Source organism: Phocoena sinus, chromosome 4, assembly GCF_008692025.1.
Source record: "Phocoena sinus isolate mPhoSin1 chromosome 4, mPhoSin1.pri, whole genome shotgun sequence".
Classification (NCBI taxonomy): domain Eukaryota; kingdom Metazoa; phylum Chordata; class Mammalia; order Artiodactyla; family Phocoenidae; genus Phocoena; species Phocoena sinus.
In genome coordinates this window covers 2,769,661-2,789,385 of record NC_045766.1, presented here as the reverse complement: position 1 = coordinate 2,789,385, position 19,725 = coordinate 2,769,661, and the positions used below count along the sequence as shown (strand labels likewise).

General features: G+C 43.2%; 1 pseudogene; it reads right to left on the bottom strand.

Moving 5' to 3' along the window:
• Nucleotides 1-18,793: 18,793 nt before the first annotated feature.
• LOC116753485 lies at nt 18,794-19,277 on the bottom strand (annotated as a pseudogene).
• Between the last annotated feature and the right edge of the window lie 448 nt (nt 19,278-19,725).

Here is a 19,725-nt window from a genome sequence, read left to right as displayed (position 1 = left end):
GTGGTGACAGTTTGTGTTACTTCTGGGTCTCTCCAGCTACTCCAGGCACTATGTGGTCTCTTTCATCTGAGCGTCCATCCGTGTTTCACTCTTTTGGCACAGGTGGTGTGTGATGAACTACCTGGCTGCCTTATCTGTTAACCTCACTAGGCATGTGGTCATTTGCCCCCTCGAAATCCCAACTTTGCTCACCTTTTTTTTGGTCCCCTCCAAGCTTGGGCCTCTCCTGTGGCAGCTCCCACCTTGACAGAAGCCCTCTCTCGTGCATGAATTGTGCTGGGGTTTCCATCTTTGATCGGACTGCATTTGCTTTCTGTCTTTGCTCCTGAGATGTTCATCATTAAGAAAAATGACTTGGGATAAACATATGACGTGGAATCGAGAGCTGGCATGACAGATAGGAAATTCTGATTGTTAATTTCAGCCCAGAATTCAGACCTGTTAAGATCATTTTGAAATTTGAGTGTAATAGAAATAAATGTAGGCCCTGGAATTTAGGTTTTTTTTTTTTTCTATTCACAACCATTTTATTTTATTTATTTATTTTTAAACATCTTTATTGGAGTATAATTGCTTTACAATGGTGTGTTAGTTGCTGCTGTATAACAAAGTGAATCAGCTATACGTATACATATATCCCCATATCCTCTCCCTCTTGGGTCTCCCTCCCACCCTCCCTATCCCACCCCTCTAGGTGGACACAAAGCACTGAGCTGATCTCCCTGTGCTATGTGGCTGCTTCCCACTAGCTATCTGTTTTACATATTGTAGTGTATATATGTCCATGCCACTCTCTCACTTCATCGCAGCTTACCCTTCCCCCTCCCTGTGTCAAGTCCATTCTCTACATCTTCATCTTTATTCCTGTCCTGCCCCTAGGCTCCTCAGAACCTTTTTTTATTTTTAAGATTCCATATATATGTGTTAGCATACTGTATTTGTTTTTCTCTTTCTGACTTACTTCACTCTGTATGGCAGACTCTAGGTCTATCCACCTCACTGCAAAGAATTCAATTTTGTTTCTTTTTATGGCTGAGTAATATTCCATCGTATATATGTGCCACGTCTTCTTTATCCATTCATCTGTCGATGGACACTTAGGTTGCTTCCATGTCCTGGGTATTGTAAATAGAGCTGCAGTGAACATTGTGGTACATGTCTCTTTTGGAATTACGGTTTTCTCAGGGTATATATGCCCAGTAGTGGGATTGCTGGGTCATATGGTAATTCTGTTTTTAGTTCTTTAAGGAACCTCCATACTGTTCTCCATAGTGGCTGTATCAATTTACATTCCCACCAACAGTGCGAGAGGGTTCCCTTTTCTCCACACCCTCTCCAGCATTTGTTGTTTGTAGATTTTCTGATGATGCCCATTCTAACTGGTGTGAGGTGATACCTCATTGTAGTTTTGATTTGCATTTCTCTAATAATTAGTGATGTTGAGCATCCTTTCATGTGTTTGTTGGCAATATGTATATCTTCTTTGGAGAAATGTCTATTTAGGTCTTCTGCCCATTTTTGGATTGGGTTGTTTGTTTGTTTGATATTGAACTTCATGAACTGCTTGTATATTTTGGAGATTAATCCTTTGTCAGTTGCTTCGTTTGAAAATATTTTCTCCTATCCTGAGGGTTGTCTTTTCGTCTTGTGTATGGTTTCCTTTGTTGTGCAAAGGCTTTTAAGTTTCATTAGGTCCCATTTGTTTATTTTTGTTTTTATTTCCATTTCTCTAGGAGGTGGGTCAAAAAGGATCTTGCTGTGATTTATGTCATAGAGTGTTCTTCCTATGTTTTCCTCTAAGAGTTTTATAGTGTCTGGCCTTACATTTAGGTCTTTAATCCATTTTGAGTTTATTTTTGTGTATGGTGTTAGGGAGTGTTATAATTTCATTCTTTTACGTGTAGCTGTCCAGTTTTCTCAGCACCACTTGTTGAAGAGGCTGTCTTTTCTCCAGTGTACACTCGTGCCTCCTTTGTCATAGGTTAGTTGACCATAGGTGCATGGGTTTATCTCTGGGCTTTCTATCCTGTTCCACTGATCTATATTTCTGTTTTTGTGCCGGTACCATATTGTCTTGATGACTGTAGCTTTGTAGTGTAGTCTGAAGTCAGGGAGCATGATTCCTCCTTCTCCATTTTTCTTTCTCAAGATTGCTTTGGCTATTTGGGGTCGTTTGTGTTTCCATGCAAATTGTAAAATTTTTTGTTGTAGTTCTGTGAAAAATGCCATTAGTAGGTTGATAGGGATTTCATTGAATCTGTAGATTGCTTTGGGTAGTAGAGTCATTTTCACAATGTTGATTCTTCAATCCAAGAACATGGTATATCTCTCCATCTGTTTGTATCCTCCTTAATTTCTTTCATCAGGGTCTTATAGTTTTCTGCATACAGGTCTTTTGTCTCTTTAGGTAGGTTTATTCCTAGGTATTTAATTCTTTTTGCTGCAGTGGTAAATGGGAGTGTTTCCTTAATTTCTCTTTTAGATTTTTCATTGTTAGTGTATAGGAATGCAAGAGATTTACACCAGCATAGAATGAAGGAAACCAAGATTGGGAGTAAATCAGGAAAAAAAAATTGTAGAGCATTTAGTTTATTGCAAGTGTTGAAAGGTGTGATTACTGAAAGAGACAGTGCACGGCATCATCAAGATGGTGAAGTGGAGACCCCAGGCTTGTCCCACAGCAAAGGTTAGACAGCTGCCCACCAACAGAAATAGCTCTAGGAGAGATCCGGAGTCCACTGAAGAAACTTAAGCAATGCAGTAGAGCAAAAACCGTGAGAAAAACTGCACCAAAAGGGAAAGAAGAGCAGCTCATTCTGCCTGCATCATCCCATTCCCCTCTGCTCAGTGCTGAGAGATAACTTCCCACCCAGAAAGAGGTGCCCTTGCCTGGAGAGGGAGGTGGGTTGAGCCACTAGCTTCCCAGCCTTTTGGGGCACCATGTGAAGCACCCACTTTAGTTTCATCCTGTTCAGAGACTGGCAAAGCTGAGACATGTCGGGATGGCTGGGAACAAGGAAGAAGAGCAGGGGCCACCAGAATCAGCCACACCTTGGGAGCCACTGAGGTTCTCAGTGCCCTCCTCTACAGAGGACACCAGAAGCTTTGACGCCGAGGAAACCAGTGGCCAGCACGGCCACCATGGGCCCTGAAGATTTCCCTAGTTTTCTGCCATCAGCCACCTGATATCTTCCACTGCCCCTTCTTCACCTCCCCACTGCCACTGGAGCCTGGCGTCTGCACTGACAGCCTGCCCAGGCCTTTGTGGTGGCACGAGTGCAAGGTGCCAGCCTAAACCCTGCAGCTGACCCTCACTGCTGCATGCATACGTGGGGCTAGCCCCTTTTGCTGTGCACCTGCACCTGCTAGCCTGACTCCCATCACCAGCCTCCGTGCCACGTGTGTGCCCATAGTGTGATCCTGCAGCCACGGAAATGGCTGTTAGCATGGCTGTTATCAAAAAACAGAGATGAGGGACTTCCCTGGTGGTGCAGTGGTTAAGAATCCACCTGCCAATGCAGGGAACATGGGTTCAATCCCTGATCTGGGAAGATCCCACATGCCACGGAGCAACTAAGCCCCTGTACCACAACTACTGAGCCTGCGCTCTAGAGCCCACGTGCCACAACTACTGAAGCCTGCGTGCTTGGAGCCCATGCTCCGCAACAAGAGAAGCCACCGCAGTGAGAAGCCCACACACCACAACAAAGAGTAGCCCCTGCTCACCGCAACTAGAGAAAGGCCATGCACAGCAATGAAGACCCAACACGGCCAAAAAAAAAAAAAAAAAAAAAGACAGAGATGAGAAATGGGTAGGATGGGTAGAATAGGGAACCCTAGTGCTCTGTTGGTGGGAATGTAAGTTGGTGCAGCCACTGTGGAAAACAGTATGGAGGTTCCTCAAAAAACCGAAAATATAACTACCATATGATCCAGCAGTCCCACGTGTAAGTATACAACCAAAGGAAGTGAAATTGCTGCCTCAAAGAGATACATGCATCCCCATGTTGCAGCATTATTCACAACAGCCAAGCCATGGAAACAGCCTGAGTGTCTATCAGTGGATGAACGGATAAAGAAGATGTGATTGATATATATGTATATAATGTAAAAAAGAAAAGAAATATTATTCAGCCATAAAAAAGAGTGAAATCCTATCCTGAGGGCATTATGTTAAGTGAAATAAGTCAGAGAAAGACAGGTACTGTATGATCTCACTTATATGTGGAATCTGAAAACATTGAACTCACAGAAACAAAGAGTAGAGTGGTGGTTGCTAAGGGCTGAGGGTGGGGGAAGTGGGAGGATGAGAGGTGAGAGGGATAAGCTTTTACTTATAGGGTGAGTTCCAGGAATCTAATGTACAGCATGGTGACTGTAGTTAGCAACACTATATCACATACTTGAAAGGCGCTGTGAGAGTAGAGCTTTAATCTTCTCACCATAACAACAATAACCACAACGAATGGTCATTATGCGAAGTCAAGGATGTGCTAACTAACCTTATTGTGGTAAACATTTGTGATATATACATGTATCAAATCATCACACTGTAAACCTTAAACTTATACAGTGTTATATGTTAATTATATCTCAATAAAGCTGGAAAGAAAGAGAATGAATAAAAATGCTGATGCAATATTAGGTTCCATTTTTAAAGGTGAAACATCTTTTTTTATGTTTAATAACATTGATTTGTTTGTTTTTTTACTGAGAAACGTTTGTTCATATCCTTTGCCTTTATTTTACTGGAGTGCGCCATTAATCTTTTTCATGTTGATTTGTGAGGAGTTTTTACGCATTGCCCCTTTATTGTCACGTATATTGTATACGTTTTCCTTTTTGTGAGCTGAAATATTGTGTATGGTCACTTTTGCCTCTTGGATGCTTAAAATTTTGACCAGAGGTCAAATATGTGAATATTTTGTGTCATGTTTCAAAATATCTTCCCCCTCCAGGATTATAAAAAATATATTTTCTTCTAGTGTTTTTATAGTCTTATTTTTATATTGAAATCTTATATTCAGTTTGAACTTTATTTTCACTGATGTGTGATGTAAGGTTCCATAGGTATTATTTTCCGAATGGGTGACCAACTGCTCCAATGTCATTAGGGTTTTTGTGCCTGTATTCCTGTTGAGGTTCTTTGGTACTTCCTGTTTGCATGCTCCTTTGTCAGATATACTAAGAGGATTGTGCGAGCCTTGAAAAAATGAATGGGGAGGATTTTTATGGAAAAAACAAAAGAAAATATGCTCTGGAACAGAGTGATATGATGTAAATGTCTCATGCCTCGCTTCTGCTTAAAATCCTTCAGTGAAATTCCCATGTTCTCAAGATAAGCCATACTTTCCTGGCTGTGCTTCAAGGCCCTTCCTCCCTGGCCCCCTTTTCTCTGAAGCTTCAGGTCCCTCTGCACCCTGCCTTGCCTCCCTGTTTCCACCAACATAGTAAGCGTCGTGAGGGTCAGGGTTTTTGTGGTGTCTTGCTTTCTGCTGTCCCTCCAGACTTAGAACCATGCCTGGCACATCGTAGGTGCCGGTGAATATTTGATGAAGGAAAAACTTGCAGTTCCTGGAAAAAACTGCTCTATCCTCCAGACTTCCACATGACCTTTTCCCTGTCTTTGGCACCTTCTCCTTACACTCTGTGCTTAGGTAAACCTGCGTGTCCTTTAGGACTCAACTCAGATCTCACCTGCTCTGGGGAAACCCTCTCGTGCCTGGGTTAGGTCCCCACAGAACAGGCCTGTTGTGGTGCTATTAGTGTTTCCCTGTGTAACAGGGAAACTCAGAGGGACTTCCTGTCTAGAGCTATCAACAGGGTCCAGCCTGGGCTTGAAAGTGATGCTCATTCTTTCACAGCACTAGGAGAGCTGCCAACAACGGGGCCTAATAGCCACTGTAAGGCTTGCTGAGGGATTGGTGACTGGAAATGCTACCACCAGCCAGGTGTTTGGGGTGCTGAATGGCCTGGAGGGGCAGCAGGCACTCACTTGTAGACTCACAGGTTGTGAGCCGGTGAGGAGTGCTGTGCTCTGCCCATTCTTCCCCCGTGGTCGCTCTCTTCCCTCCACGCCCTCGTAGAGATGCCGCTCCCAGGAATCCCAGCGCAGAGAGTGGAGGCATCTGCAGGAACAGGAGCTGGCACTCATTCCCCAGACGAAACACTGCTAAGGCAGCGGGTTAGGATTGGGTCCAGGCCGGGGCTACCCCGAGCAGGGGAAAGGAGACCGGGAGAGAGACGACTGTGTGGCTTGAAGCCACTTGGCCGGTGTCCCAGGCAGGAGGAGTGCCTGCTGGGCAATGGGACTCCAGCAGGAAGTGGCTCTGGGGGTACCTTCAGGGCGAGGGCCAAGAGAAGGTCTGAGAGAGGGCGAGCCAGGGCCCGACCCCCGTCAGGAGACCCGCAGTGCAGAGGCCCTCCCATCCAAAAGGGTGTGCTCCACGAGACCTGGAGCATCAGTAATAGGAGATGCTTTTCTTCCTCCATTCTCCCTGTCCTGGCACATAGGCAGGAGGGGAGAGCAGGTGCTCCAGAAACTCACCTTACCACCCTCTACTCTGCCAGCCAGGGAGAGAAGAGACACCGTCTATGTTGGAGTTTTCAAATGGAATTTTAATAGCTGAAATGCCTAGAAAGCCATACGATCTGCCTGAGACATTGCGATGGAAAAGATTAATGCAGCATGACTCAGTGGGGGAGAGAATTTGGAAGAAAGAAAACCATTTTATTCATCTTTGTACTCTGTTTGGTCTCATACTTGTGTCTGTCTTGCTTTGGTTTGTAAGCTCCTGGAGGGCAAGACCTTGTAGGCCCAGTACCGACTACATAGTAAGTGTTCAGTAAATATTTGTTGAATGAGTGGATAAATAAATGAATGCATGAGTGAATATAGCAACATGGCTAAGGGAAGCCAGTAATCCCATATAATGAATTATTTTACACAGTGATATACTAAAACTTACTGAGGGATGAATTTGTCTGCGTCCAATCAAGAGAGAGGAACCGTGCAGCAATTTGAACAGGGAAACCGTAGTATAAGACTTACCAGTACAGCAGAGGCTTGTGGAATGAGGGATTGGGTAGTAAGAAGTAAAGAGATCTCTAAACAATACAGGATTAGCAGACATAAGGAGCAGCCACCAACCCCTGGGGCCAAGGTCCTAGGAAGAGCTCCACCCCTCCCCTCCCCCAGGTCTGAGCTCCAGACCTTATGGGGAGGGTGTGGCTGAGTTTCACTGACCGGTTGAGAGGTTGCTGTGGGGCCTCCCTGGTGGAACCTGCTGGAAATCCGCCCTCCAGGTGCCAGGGGAAGTTGCTCAGGGGAGCTTCACAGAAGGCACACAGCTCCAGAACGACTTTGGGGGTGCCGGGGGTATCTGGCTGCTGGGTACTGCAGGTTGTCATTCACTGTGGGAGTTGGGTGCTGGGGGAATCATTTGTACTGCGGGAGCTGGAGTTGGGAAAAGCTGCCCCTGCAGCAGGAGTCTCACCAGAACCAGGAAGCAAAACTCCTTCCTCCTACCATCTCTCCAGTGCCCTCCACAAACAAGACTTAATTTCCAGCCAGCAGTGGAAGGGAGATATTGAAAGGGCCCAGATTCATTTTCACAGAGCAAGAAGGAAAGAGTGAATTTCGCTCAGAGAGGCAATAAATTGATAAAAGGTACGAGGGGGAATATACACATACACACACGCATGCGTACACCTACACACTTCTGCTGGCTTGCTCTCTGAAGCAGAAGCTTGTGAGCCTTACTTTTTTTTTTTTCCTGTAGTCAAGATCATTGACGGTACTTTTTTGCAATGTCTGCACTTCCTAATTTCCTGAATTCTAAAGCAACTTTCTCTTCTGTTCATTTCCCCAGCCCCTCCAATGTTTTTGTAAGCTTCTAATCTCTAGTATTAAATCCCTTCCTGTTCAAAATACCTAGAGTGATTTCCATTTTCCTGAATGAAGTCATTATTGACAAATGTGTAACTTTATTTTTGTTCGTTACTTAAGACCTGTGGCCAGGAATGTACACTTTGAGGCAGTAATAAGTTCTGTAGTTACATTTAAAATTTTACATATTTCTTTTAAGGTCAGACCATGAGCCATCTCTTTTCCGGCCGTGAAAAGCACTTCCCATCCTCTTCCTGTAGACTGAGAAAACTAAGACAGTTCATGGAGCTCTTTTGAAACACTGTATAATTTCCAAAGCATGTTCCCATGTTATCTCTGACCCTCAGAACAGCCCTATGACAGAGGCAGGAAGGCAGTAATTCATGTGTTCATCCATCTTGTTAACTGAAAAAAAAAAAAAAAAAAGCACAACTTGAGAGCTGTGAGTTAAGTTTTGTTTGGGGCAAATTGAGGACTGTGGCCCAGGAGACAGTGTTTCACATAGCTCTGGGGAGCTGCTCCAAAGAGGTAGTGGGTGAGGTCAGTATATATGTGATTTTGGTGAAGGGGGTATATGTGTAGTGGAGCACACATGTTGGCAGGGGCTGGCTGCTAGTCATGAGGAACAGATGTCTCTCTTAATGATTTTCTAGATATGAGAAAATGTAAGAATTTGGGCTCATCAAATCTTCTCCTGAAAATATCTAAGTATCTGAAGGCCTGTTCTGCCAGTTTTCCCGGAGCACGGAGGGCCTCCTTCCTGTTCTCCACTCTGAGCTCCTTTCAGCGGGTGTTGAAGGTCAGCGACTGCGGTCGCTCATGATTTAATCCTTGTAGGGGTAGATGGCAAGTGCCAATTTTTAGTTGGCGATCTGTTTATGTGTTCAATAAATACTTATTGAACACTATGGATGTCCCAACTCCCATGCTCTGTGCTGGGATTATGGAAGTAAAAGATAACATCTTTGCCCTCCAGAACGTACAGTCTAAGGGGCAACTAGACAGACAAATATGATACAGTAAGTGGTGAGAGGGATTCTGGAAGCCTGTAGAACAAAGAGGCTACCTTTGTTTCCATCTTCAATTACAAATGAACCTTCATAATGCAGTGGAAGTTCTGTGTTTTGGTGCCATCTTAATTTTTTCTGGAGATGTTCTTGGACCCCCTCAAGTACATTTTCAGTGGCGTTTACAGAACCTGACTTCGGCAAAGTTGAGCTTAGAGGATAATTGAGCTTTATTTGTAAAGCTTTTGGGTTGGTTAAAAAAAAAAAAAGGCAGGAAATCTCATGTAACTCTCACAATCACCCTGTTATCTGGGCATTGTGACCCCCATAATATAGTTGGATAAACTGAGGCTCCAGAGAGATGAATTTGCTAAGTGGCACACAGCCAGGGCTAAGTGGCAAGTCTGTCCCGTTTCTATGGGCTTTGAAGACATGTTCTATGATGATACCACAGTGTCTCTTAGATGGTGCAAAGCTTTGCTGTTTTTTGAGACAGGAACTTTGAAACAGGCAAGTAAGTGACAAGTGACTCTGGTTTTCTGGTCTTACTTTTTGGGCTCACATTGTCTCACCTTTTCTTATTTCTGGCATGGTTACCTGTGCTTGGCTTCTCATCTGTCTACAATGGAGGTGGCAGAAAAGGGGTTATTATTCCATTCTTCAGGTTTGACTCAGTTGAGCTGAGATGCTTCTTTGTCAGCCTGTAGTGCCTGGTCTCGTGGCCTGCTAAATACCTTTCTGCTTAGGATCCTCTCTGTGGCAGAATTTAAAAAGCTCCGAGCTTGCCTTGAAATATACGCCTGTAGAAGTATAGAAATCCTTGGAGATACTTGCTATGAGTGTGAAAAGGAATCAGGCATAAATTAGCCTTCAGTGGTTTATGAGAACAGGAAAACACTTGAGAACAGAATAAACTGTTGTTAATCTAGTGAAACACACAGTGTTATGCTTTCTCTTTGGTGTCAGGTAGCTACCAAATGCATTCCTTTTCAAAAAAGTTGCTAAGGAAAGACAAGAACCCTCCCCTTGCCCACTGATGTAAAGTCTGCAGGGTGGAATTTTGCCTATCAGCCTTGCTCTCTAAGCTTTCACACAATCAGTGATGTTGGCTTCTCCTGAGGCCTCATTTTAATCTTCATAGATTTCTGAAAACGGAAGCTTTGCCCAGGCTGAGACAAGCGATTCTCCCCTTTCAAACGTTAATTTATTTTTATTTTGGGTGACTGTTTCCAAACATAGACCGCTTTCTGTACTGCTTGTCCTCATACAAGGGTTTATAATTCTCTCATAGAGGGTTTTACATGAAAATGTCCATATGCTGTAGTTTTAGAAAAAAATATTTTGAGCAGTGAGATGAGAATGGGTTATAGCCAAGTCCTTGTGCAGTCTGAGAATCCCACTTTTAAAATATAACTGTTACAGGCAGTAATCAGAGTGGCTAAAAGTGTGGGCCCTGTTGTCAAGCAGACTTGGGTCTGAATCTTATTTTTGTTGATCTTTACGAGTTACTTTTCCTCCCAGATACATAGTTTAACTGTCTGAAAAAAGAATACAAGTGGTATCTCCTGTGGATCTCCTTGATCCATGTTTTACCGTGGGGTAGAAATTATTTTACAAATTAAATGGCTTTGAGCACCTTCTCCCCACCCCTGTGAAAAGTATCCTGTTTGCCTTTCTAGAAAAACTCTAAATTCTTCTTCTCCCTGCTCTGCCCTCAAGGCTGATCATTATGAACTTTAAGGACTCCGGGCTTTGGTTGGGATCAGCTGACGGGAAGTGTCGGGGAGATTTGCAGGGTGGAGGGAAGTGAGCTCAGGATATTTTTTTTTTTCTGTCCTCTCTGGATTCCGATAGCTGCTTTTCCCTCGCCTCTCTAGGGGTGGTAAAGGTAAATATCCCTAGCTAATCTAGGTTACTTCATCTGTCTTGGTTTCCCTTAAGCCCACCTCCATCTTTGAAAACAGTGCCTGCATTAAACTCTGCTCAGGTATCCCATTTGAAGGGCTGTCAGTTTCCTGCTGGGAGCCTGAACTGAAGAAGGCTCTCTCCCTGCAGTTCCTTAAGGACGACAGGGCATGCTTTCTCAGTTCGGGGTGGGAGTCCTGCATGGTATTGCTCAGTGGGCCAGTTTGGGTTGTTGCTGCCGTCAGGTGTTGCTGCTGAAATGGGCCTCGTGCCTTCCTTCTGTGTTCCTCCCTGATGATCTGGAGTAAGCCCCATCAATCCATTTCTGGTGCCTGATCGTCGAGCCTGGTGTGATCCCAGCCCATGCCTGCGGAGCAGCCGCAGGGGGTAGAACACTAGTGCTGCCTCGGGACAAGACCAGCAGTAGCCATTCTACCTGCCTTGGTCTTTGGCCCTTGGGCATCCAGTGCACATCAGCGCCGCAGGCCTGACCTCACCCAGCTGCTCAGCTCATGGAGTTCTGTCTCTCACGCGTGCAGCGTCTCCCCCAGCACAAGCCTGCAGGGCAGGGTGGCTCTGTAAGTACGTGGCCTTTCTAGTTCTCACACATGCTTTGTGTGGAACGAGTCCAGTCTCTCCCAGAAATTCTCTACGTGTTCCATGGAGTCCGTGGTTAGAACTGTGATGCAGTATAGTGGTTTCCTCTGTTTTATACGTTTAAAAACATAATTCTAAGATGGTGTTGGTAGACTTCACAAGACTGCCAAAAGGGGCCATGGCACCAAAAAATGTCACCTGCTATCTAGCAGGTAGCATCCCCACCTGGTGAGAAACACCTCTTTCTGGGGATATGACATGGGCATGTTAATACTCACTTTGCAGGGTGGTTCAATGAGATGATAAATGGAAAGCACTCGGTTTCCACTTGCTCACCGTGGCAGGTACTGTGCTATTACCTAGTATCATAAAAATCATAAATACCTTAGTTTCTCCATCTTATTCAAAGCAATGATCTGCTTCAAATGTCAGAAAATGGGGAAAAAGATCCTTCTCTTTCTCCATTTTTCCCAACCTCCTTCCCCACCCCCACTGATATACACTAGCTAGGGAGTTCCTCTGTTTCCAGGAGTGGGGTGATACTTTCCTCTCCTTTCCCCATCCACAGCCTCCACTCCTGCCCCGCCTTCCCAGACTCAGGTGCACATCTGCCACAAACCAAGTTAGTAAGACGCCTGCCCATAGTAATGGGTTTGCAAGTTAATTTTGCTGTCATTGGTTGGTGCCTGCTTTGTCTAGGCCCTGTGCTTAATATGAGATGAAACACCTGATCTGGATTTAATTATTGCACCATTCCATCCAACTGGCTTAAGCTGCCGTGGAATGCATTGTATTTCTGGCTTCTTACTTCAAGCCAGAATGATATTCTAAAAGGTTGATGAAATATACTTGGAAGAGAATTAATTGCTGGTTTAGGGGAGATTATGACAAATTAATAAAAGGAGACAAAGGAGAGGAGAGGAAACTGATTTCAATTTGACTTAGACAAGGGATAGAAAAAACATATTTTGAACCTTGAGTAAGTTTGCTTACAATATTTAATGTTGTTTTTATAGTAATTATTTTCTTGAGTTTTATTTCCTAGAAGTTGAAGGGTGGATTGAATGATGTATTATGAATCAAGAAATTGTAAACTGGGTATTGTTTGGACAGTTGATACTTAAGAAGCTGATTTTGTTGTTTTACACTTTGTCTGAAGCACAGTTTTACAACTGAATAAGATACCTGTGGGGATTGGTGGAAAAATATTTGCAAAGGGTTTTGTCCTTAGAGCAAAGCGTTTTATTGGTGGAGGGATTAGCATTAATGTTCCTTTGTGTGACATTTTAGTTTGGACCTGTTATCTTAATATTGACCTCAGAATCCACCATGCTAGAATCTCCAGTAGCTTTTACATTAGGTATATTGAGCTTAATGAACTTTGAACAAGCCAGGAAGCATTCAGAGGAGGCTGTACGTCTTGGCTCTTTGGAACCTGGGCAGCCCTGAGCACACCCATTCAAAGAATTTCCAGCCTGCAGTGACATTTTTCGTGCCACACTTTGAGCTCCAAAATATAGTGGCACATGTGTGGACTTCAGAATTAACACATTTGGGTTCAGATGCTAGTTCTGCCACTTACTAGCTGTGGGATCTTAGAGGTTTACTTAACCTCTTTGAGCCTTGGTTTACTCATTTGCAATAAAGGGATAATAATGGCAACCTTGAAGCCTTGTTTTAAAGATTAGAATTAGTGAAAATCAAGCTTTTCTTATGATGCCAGGCACAGAGTCAGTGCTAAATATATGGTAGAAGTTGTTAGGATTATCTCTATCTCCTATTTCTCTACAATTTTTTTTTTTTTTTTTTTTTTCCGGTACGCGGGCCTCTCACTGTTGTGGCCTCTCCCGTTGCGGAGCACAGGCTCCGGACGCGCAGGCTCAGCAGCCATGGCTCACGGGCCTAGCTGCTCCGTGACATGTGGGATCTTCCCGGACCGGGGCACGAACCCGTGTCCCCTGCATCGGCAGGCGGACTCTCAACCACTGCGTCACCAGGGAAGCCCTACAATTTTTTTTTAATGTTTAAATGTAGTGTCTCTAAAAGGCACAAACACTGTAAGGACCAGAATCTAGGTGCACAGCTGGCACAGAATGAATAATTGTTGAATTAATTGGATGAGCTCCTTCCATTTACAGGTGATCGCTAACATCCCATCTAATACCAATTTCTTTTTAAAAAATTTTTATTGAAGTATAGTTGATATACAATATTGTGTTAGCTTCAGGTGTACAGCAAAGTGAATCAGTTTTATATATATATATATATATATATATATATATATATATATATATATATCTCCACTCTTTTTCAGATTCGTTTCCCATATAGGTCATTACAGGGTACTGAGTAGAGTTCCCCGTGTTACACAGTAGGTCCTTATTAGTTATCTATTTTATATATAGTAGTGTGTATGTGTCAATTTCAATCTCCCAATTTATCCCACCCCCCCTTAGCCCCTGGTAACCATAAGTTTGTTTTCTATCTCTGTGACTCGATTTCTGTTTTGTAGATAGGTTCATTTTAGTGTCAGTGTCTATAAGTCTATGAACAACCCTTATGGACAAGTGGTGTCACCGCTGGGAGCGGGAGTGTTGTGTGTGCAGCCACGTTTATGAGTAAAGATCTGCCTGCAAGTGTCTAGGGGAGAGGAGGTGGGCAGCGTGGACAGGGTGAGGTGGTCTTTCAGGACAGTGGCTCACCCTGGGCACCCCTCTCTGTGGCTCTGACGCTGTCCCTCTGAGCAGGGCCTGAGGAGGCTGCTGGGAGAGGCTGTGGAAGGCATCTTGAAGGCACTTCTGCCTCTGAACAGAAAATGTGTTTCACAGAGTGGGTAGATTTGTTCTTTTTTTTTTTTTAATTGAAGTATAGTTGACTTACAGCATTATATTAGTTTCAGCAGAGTGATTTGATATTTTTATGTATTATGCCCCATACAAAGTTATTATTGAGTATTTTCTCTGTGCTGTACATTATATCCTCGTGACTTATTTATTTTATAACTGGCAGCTTGTACCTCTTAATCCCCTCAACTATTTCACCCATCCCCCCAACCCCTTCCCCCAGCAACTACTAGTTCACTGTATCTATGGATATGTCTCTGTTTTGTTATATTTCTTTTGTTTTTTAGGTTCTACGTATAAGTGAAAACATACAGTATTTGTCTTTCTCTTTCTGACTTATTTCACTTAGCATAATACCCTCTAGGTTCATCCATGTTGTCACAAATGGCAAGATTTCATGTATACATATATAACATACCTTCTTTATCCATTTATCTATTGATGGACGCTTAGGTTACTTCCATATCTTGACTATTGTAAATAATGCTGCAGTGAACATTAAGGTGTATATATATTTTCAAATTAGTGTTTTCATTTTCTTTATAAATACCCAAAAGTGGAAATGCTGGATTGTATGGTGGTTCTGTTTTTAATTTTTTGAGGAACCTCCATACTGTTTTCCATAGTGGCTGCATTCAATTTACATTCCCACCAACGGGGTATGAGGGCTCCCTTTTCTCCATATCCTCACCAGCACTTGTTATTTGTAGTCTTTGTGTGTGTGTGTGTGTGTGTGTTTTATTTTTTTTAACATCTTTATTGGAGTATAATTGCTTTACAATGGTGTGTTAGTTTCTGCTTTATAACAAAGTGAATCAGCTATGCGTATACATATATCCCCACATCTCCTCCCTCTTGCGTCTCCTTCCCATTCTCCCTATTCCACCCCTCTAGGTGGTCACAAAGCACTGAGCTAATCTCCCTGTGCTGTATTTGCAGTCTTTTTGATGATGGCCATTTTAACAGGTGTGAGGTGATATCTCATTATGGTTTTGATTTGCATCTCTCTGACGATTAGTGATGTTGAGCGTCTTTCATGTGCCTGTTGGCTATTCGTATGTCTTCTTTGGAAAAATGGCTATTCAGATCCTCTGCCTATTTTTTAATCGAGTTTTTTTAAAAAAATTTATTTATTTAATTTATTTTTGGCTGCATTGGGTCTTGTTGCTGTGTGCAGGCTTTCTCTAGTAGTGGGGAGTGGGGGCTACTCTTCATTGTGGAGAACGGGCTCTAGGCACGTGGGCTTCAGTAGTTGTGGCACATGGGCTCAGTAGTTGTGGCTCGTGGGCTGTAGAGCTCAGGCTCAGTAGTTGTGGTGCACGGGCTTAGTTGCTCCGTGGCATGGAGGATCTTCCTGCACCAGAGCTCGAACCCATGTCCCCTGCATTGGCAGGCAGATTCTTAACCACTGTGCCACCAGGGAAACCTCCCCTTTTTAAAAATAAATTTATTTATTTATTTTTGGCTGCATCGGGTCTTCGTCGCTGTGCATGGGATTTCTCTAGTTGCAGAGGGCAGGGGCTGCTCTTTGTCGTGGTGCGTGGGCTTCTCACTGCGGTGGCTTCTCTTGTTGCGGAGCACAGGCTCTTGGCACGTGGGCACAGTAGTTGTGGCTCACGGGCTCTAGAGCACAGGCTCAGTAGTTGTGGCGCACGGGTTTAGTTGCTCTGTGGCATGTGGGATCTTCCTGGACCAGGGCTCTAACCCATTTCCCCTGCATTGACAGGTGGATTCTTAACCGCTGTGCCACCAGGGAAGCCCCGAGTTGTTGTTTTTTTGTTGTTGAGTTGTCTGGGTTCTTGTATATTTTTGGATATTAACCCCTTATTGAATATATATTTTGCAAATATTTTCATCCATTCAGCAGGTTGCCGTTTCATTTTGTTGATAGTTTCCTTTGTTATACAAAAGCTTTTTAGTTTGATGTAGTCCCATTTGTTTATTTTTGTTTTTGTTTCCCTTGCCTGAGGTGACAGATCCAAAAAAATATTGCTTAAGCTGAATCAAAGAGCATGCTGCCTATGTTTTCATCTAAAAGTTTTACTGTTTCAGGTCTTACATTTAAGTCTTTAATTGCTTTGAGTTTATTTTTGTATGTGGTGTTGGCAGGTAGTCCAGTTTCATTCTTTTATGTGTAGCTGTCCAGTTTTCCCACACCATTTATTGAAGAGGCTGTCTTTCCCCCATTGTATATTCTTGCCTCCTTTGTCATAGATTCATTGACCAAATAAACGTGGGTTTATTTCTGTGCTCTCTGTTCCATTCCATTGATCTATGTGTCTGTGTTTGTGCCAGTACCATACTGTTTTGATTACTGTAGCTTTGTAGTATAGTCTGAAGACAGGGGGCATGATACCTCCAGCTCTCTCCTTTCTCAAGATTGCCTTGGCTATTCAGAGTGTATTTTTCATTTCAGTTGTTGTATTTTTCAGCTCTGATTGGTTCTTTTCAATATTTTCTAACACTTTGTTGAAGTTTTCACTGTGTTGCTGTATTCTACTGGGTTTGGTGAGCTTTTTTTTTTTTTTTTTTTTTTTGTGGTACGTGGGCCTCTCACTGTTGTTGTGGCCTCTCCCGTTGCGGAGCACAGGCTCCGGACGCGCAGGCTCAGCAGCCATGGCTCACAGGCCCAGCCGCTCCGCGGCATGTGGGATCTTCCTAGACCGGGGCACAAACCCGTGTCCCCTTCATCGGCAGGGGGACTCTTAACCACTGCACCACCAGGGAAGCCCTGGTGAGCATTTTTATTACTGTTGCTTTGAACTCTTTATCAGATAAATTATTTACAACCATTTCATTAGGATTTTTTCCTGGGGTTTTATTTTGTTCTTTCATTTGGAACAAATTACTTTTTTAAAAAAAAATTTTTATTGGAGTATAGTTGATTTACAACGTTGTGTTAGTTTCAGGTGTATAGCAAAGTGAATCAGTTATACATATGTCCACTTTTTTTAGATTCTTTTCCCATATAGGCCATTACAGAGTATTGAGCAGAGTTCCCTGTGCTATACAGTAGGTCCTTATTAGTTATCTATTTTATATATAGTAGTGTGTATATGTCAATCCCAGTCTTGCAGTTTAACCCTCCCACCCCCCATCCCTTGGTAACCATGTTTGTTTTCTACATCTGTGACTCTACTTCTGGAACAAATTAGTTTGTCATCTCATTTTGCCTGGTTTTCTGTGTCTGTTTCTATAAGGTAGGTGAAACAGTTACCTCTCCTCGTCTTGAAGGCGTGGCCTTGAGTACGCACGTCCCTATGCAGACTGTGTGCGCCTGCAGCTTTGGTGGGAGGGCTGGATCTGGAGCTGGGTGTGTGCTGGGGTTTTTCCCAAGGCAGGTGGCGGGGGGGGGGTGCCGGGGGGGGGGCTGCTGCTTTGTCAGGAGGGCTGGAGCTTGATTTGGGCATGGGTTGGGGGCTTCTGAGGCAGTCTTGGCAGGATGGCTAAAGCTCCAGGCTTTTTAATCTGCTGCTTTGTGCTGATGAGCTTATGTGTGACCCTTTTAACCCCTTTAAGAGTGGAGTCTTGGTTTCCTGCAGCCCTCAGGCTCTCCTGGATGTAAACCCTGCTGGTTTTCAAAGCCAGTTATGGGGGTTCGTCTTCCCTGTGCTGCACCCTGGGCCTGGAGTGCCCAGTGTGGAGCCCAAACCCCTCATCCTTAGTGGGGACCTCTGAGTTTGTGATATCCCCTCCTGTTTGTGGGTTGCTGCTCTGGGGGTGTGGGTCCTGACTAGATTATGTCTCCGCCCCTCCTTCCTGTCTCAGTATGGTTTATTCTTAATATCCCTATAAGGGCTGTCCCGCTAGTCTTCAGGTCGTTCTCGGGGAGACTTGTTCTACATGTAGCTGTGGTTTTGGTGTGTCCACGGGAGGAGATGTGCTCAGGATCTTCATATGTATTATAATTAATTTTATGCCAATAAATTCGAAATGTTTACATTACTAAAATAAAACTTACCAAAACTAATCCAACAAGAACTAAAACCCCTATAAACGTTTTTTTTTTTGTTTAAAGAACTTCTTCTGAAGAAATATCAGGCCCCAAAACTTTTTTGACAAATTCTTTTACATTTCAAGGAATAGATCCTTGAAATTTTACACAAAATCTTCCAGAAAGAAGAAAAAGAGGGAATTCTCCACAACTCATTTTTAGAGACTGGCATAACCTTTGTTTTTAATTTTTTTTGCAAGTTGTCTTATTTACAGTGTCAACTTTCAAAAGTCACTAAAGTTAACTGGACAATAAACTAGGCAGAAATTGCTTTACAAAAAGAGGGAAAGCCCCAAATGCCACTTTCTATAGAGAATCAACAGTTCAGTTTTATTCAGAGCAAAGAAAAAAGAAACTTTTGATCATACTAGAAGAAACTCAGCCATAGGTTTGGAATCCGTACTGAAACTACACATGCAATGAGGACAGTATTCCACTAATAAAATTGATTTGCTGCTGCATTTGTCAACTGTTTTTCTAACATTAACAATTATAAACAGAGCGCTGCAACTAGTATTTGGAACAATTCTTACAGTGTTACAGCGTCAGGCACAAAATTTTACTTCTCCTCACACCACTGGTTCTCTTTGGGTACCTGGGCTTCCTCTTCTTCCGTAAAATCATTTTTGATATTGAATGTCTTTCGAATCTCCTCAGTTGTTTTCCTCTTGATCATAATGGCAACCGTCTTGCAGATAATATCAAGCAAACGTTTGATGTCTAAGTAGTTTGCAGCCAGGATCAGCTCCAAAAAGTGTTCCTTGGTCAGCTTTCAGGAATTCTTGATTCCAAACAGGGATATCATCTGTTCACTTTTCTTTGTTCTCACCATCCTCAGGAAGAGGTGGATCATCCTTGTGGTGGGTGCACCCCTGAAAGACCTTTTTAATATTGCTGCATTAACATTTGGCAGAGGGACTGGGTCATCATCTCCTTCATCATCCATTCCCAAATCTTCCAACATGGTCTTGATAGTCACAGACTGTTTGGCAATTTCAACATCAACTTGCGAATATCTCTCCATTAGAACTCTGCAACTTAATTGAAGGGTGGTGTTAGGTCTCAAGGAGACGTGGGCTGGAGGCTGATGAGAGCAGGGTGGTGTCTGCAAACAGAAAAACAGAAAGGCGGAGAACAAGGCCAACACCTGTTCTGTTTCATTCTTGACATGATTTATCTGTGGTGCTTTTTTATCTGTGCCTGCTTTTTTCTTGGCTAGGTTTGACAGACATTTGTCTATTTTAGTACCTTTCCAAAGGACTGATTTTTTAGCTTTGTTGATTCTGTCTCTTTATATATCCTTATTTTATTTTCTTATTATTTTTTAGACCATAGTTGATTTACAGTGTTGTGTTAGTTTCAGGTGTACAGCAAAGTGAATCAGTTATACATATACATATATCCCCTCTTTTTTAGATTCTTTTCCCGTATAGGTCATTACAGAGTATTGAGTAGAGTTCCCTGTGCTATACGGTAGGTCCTTATTAGTTA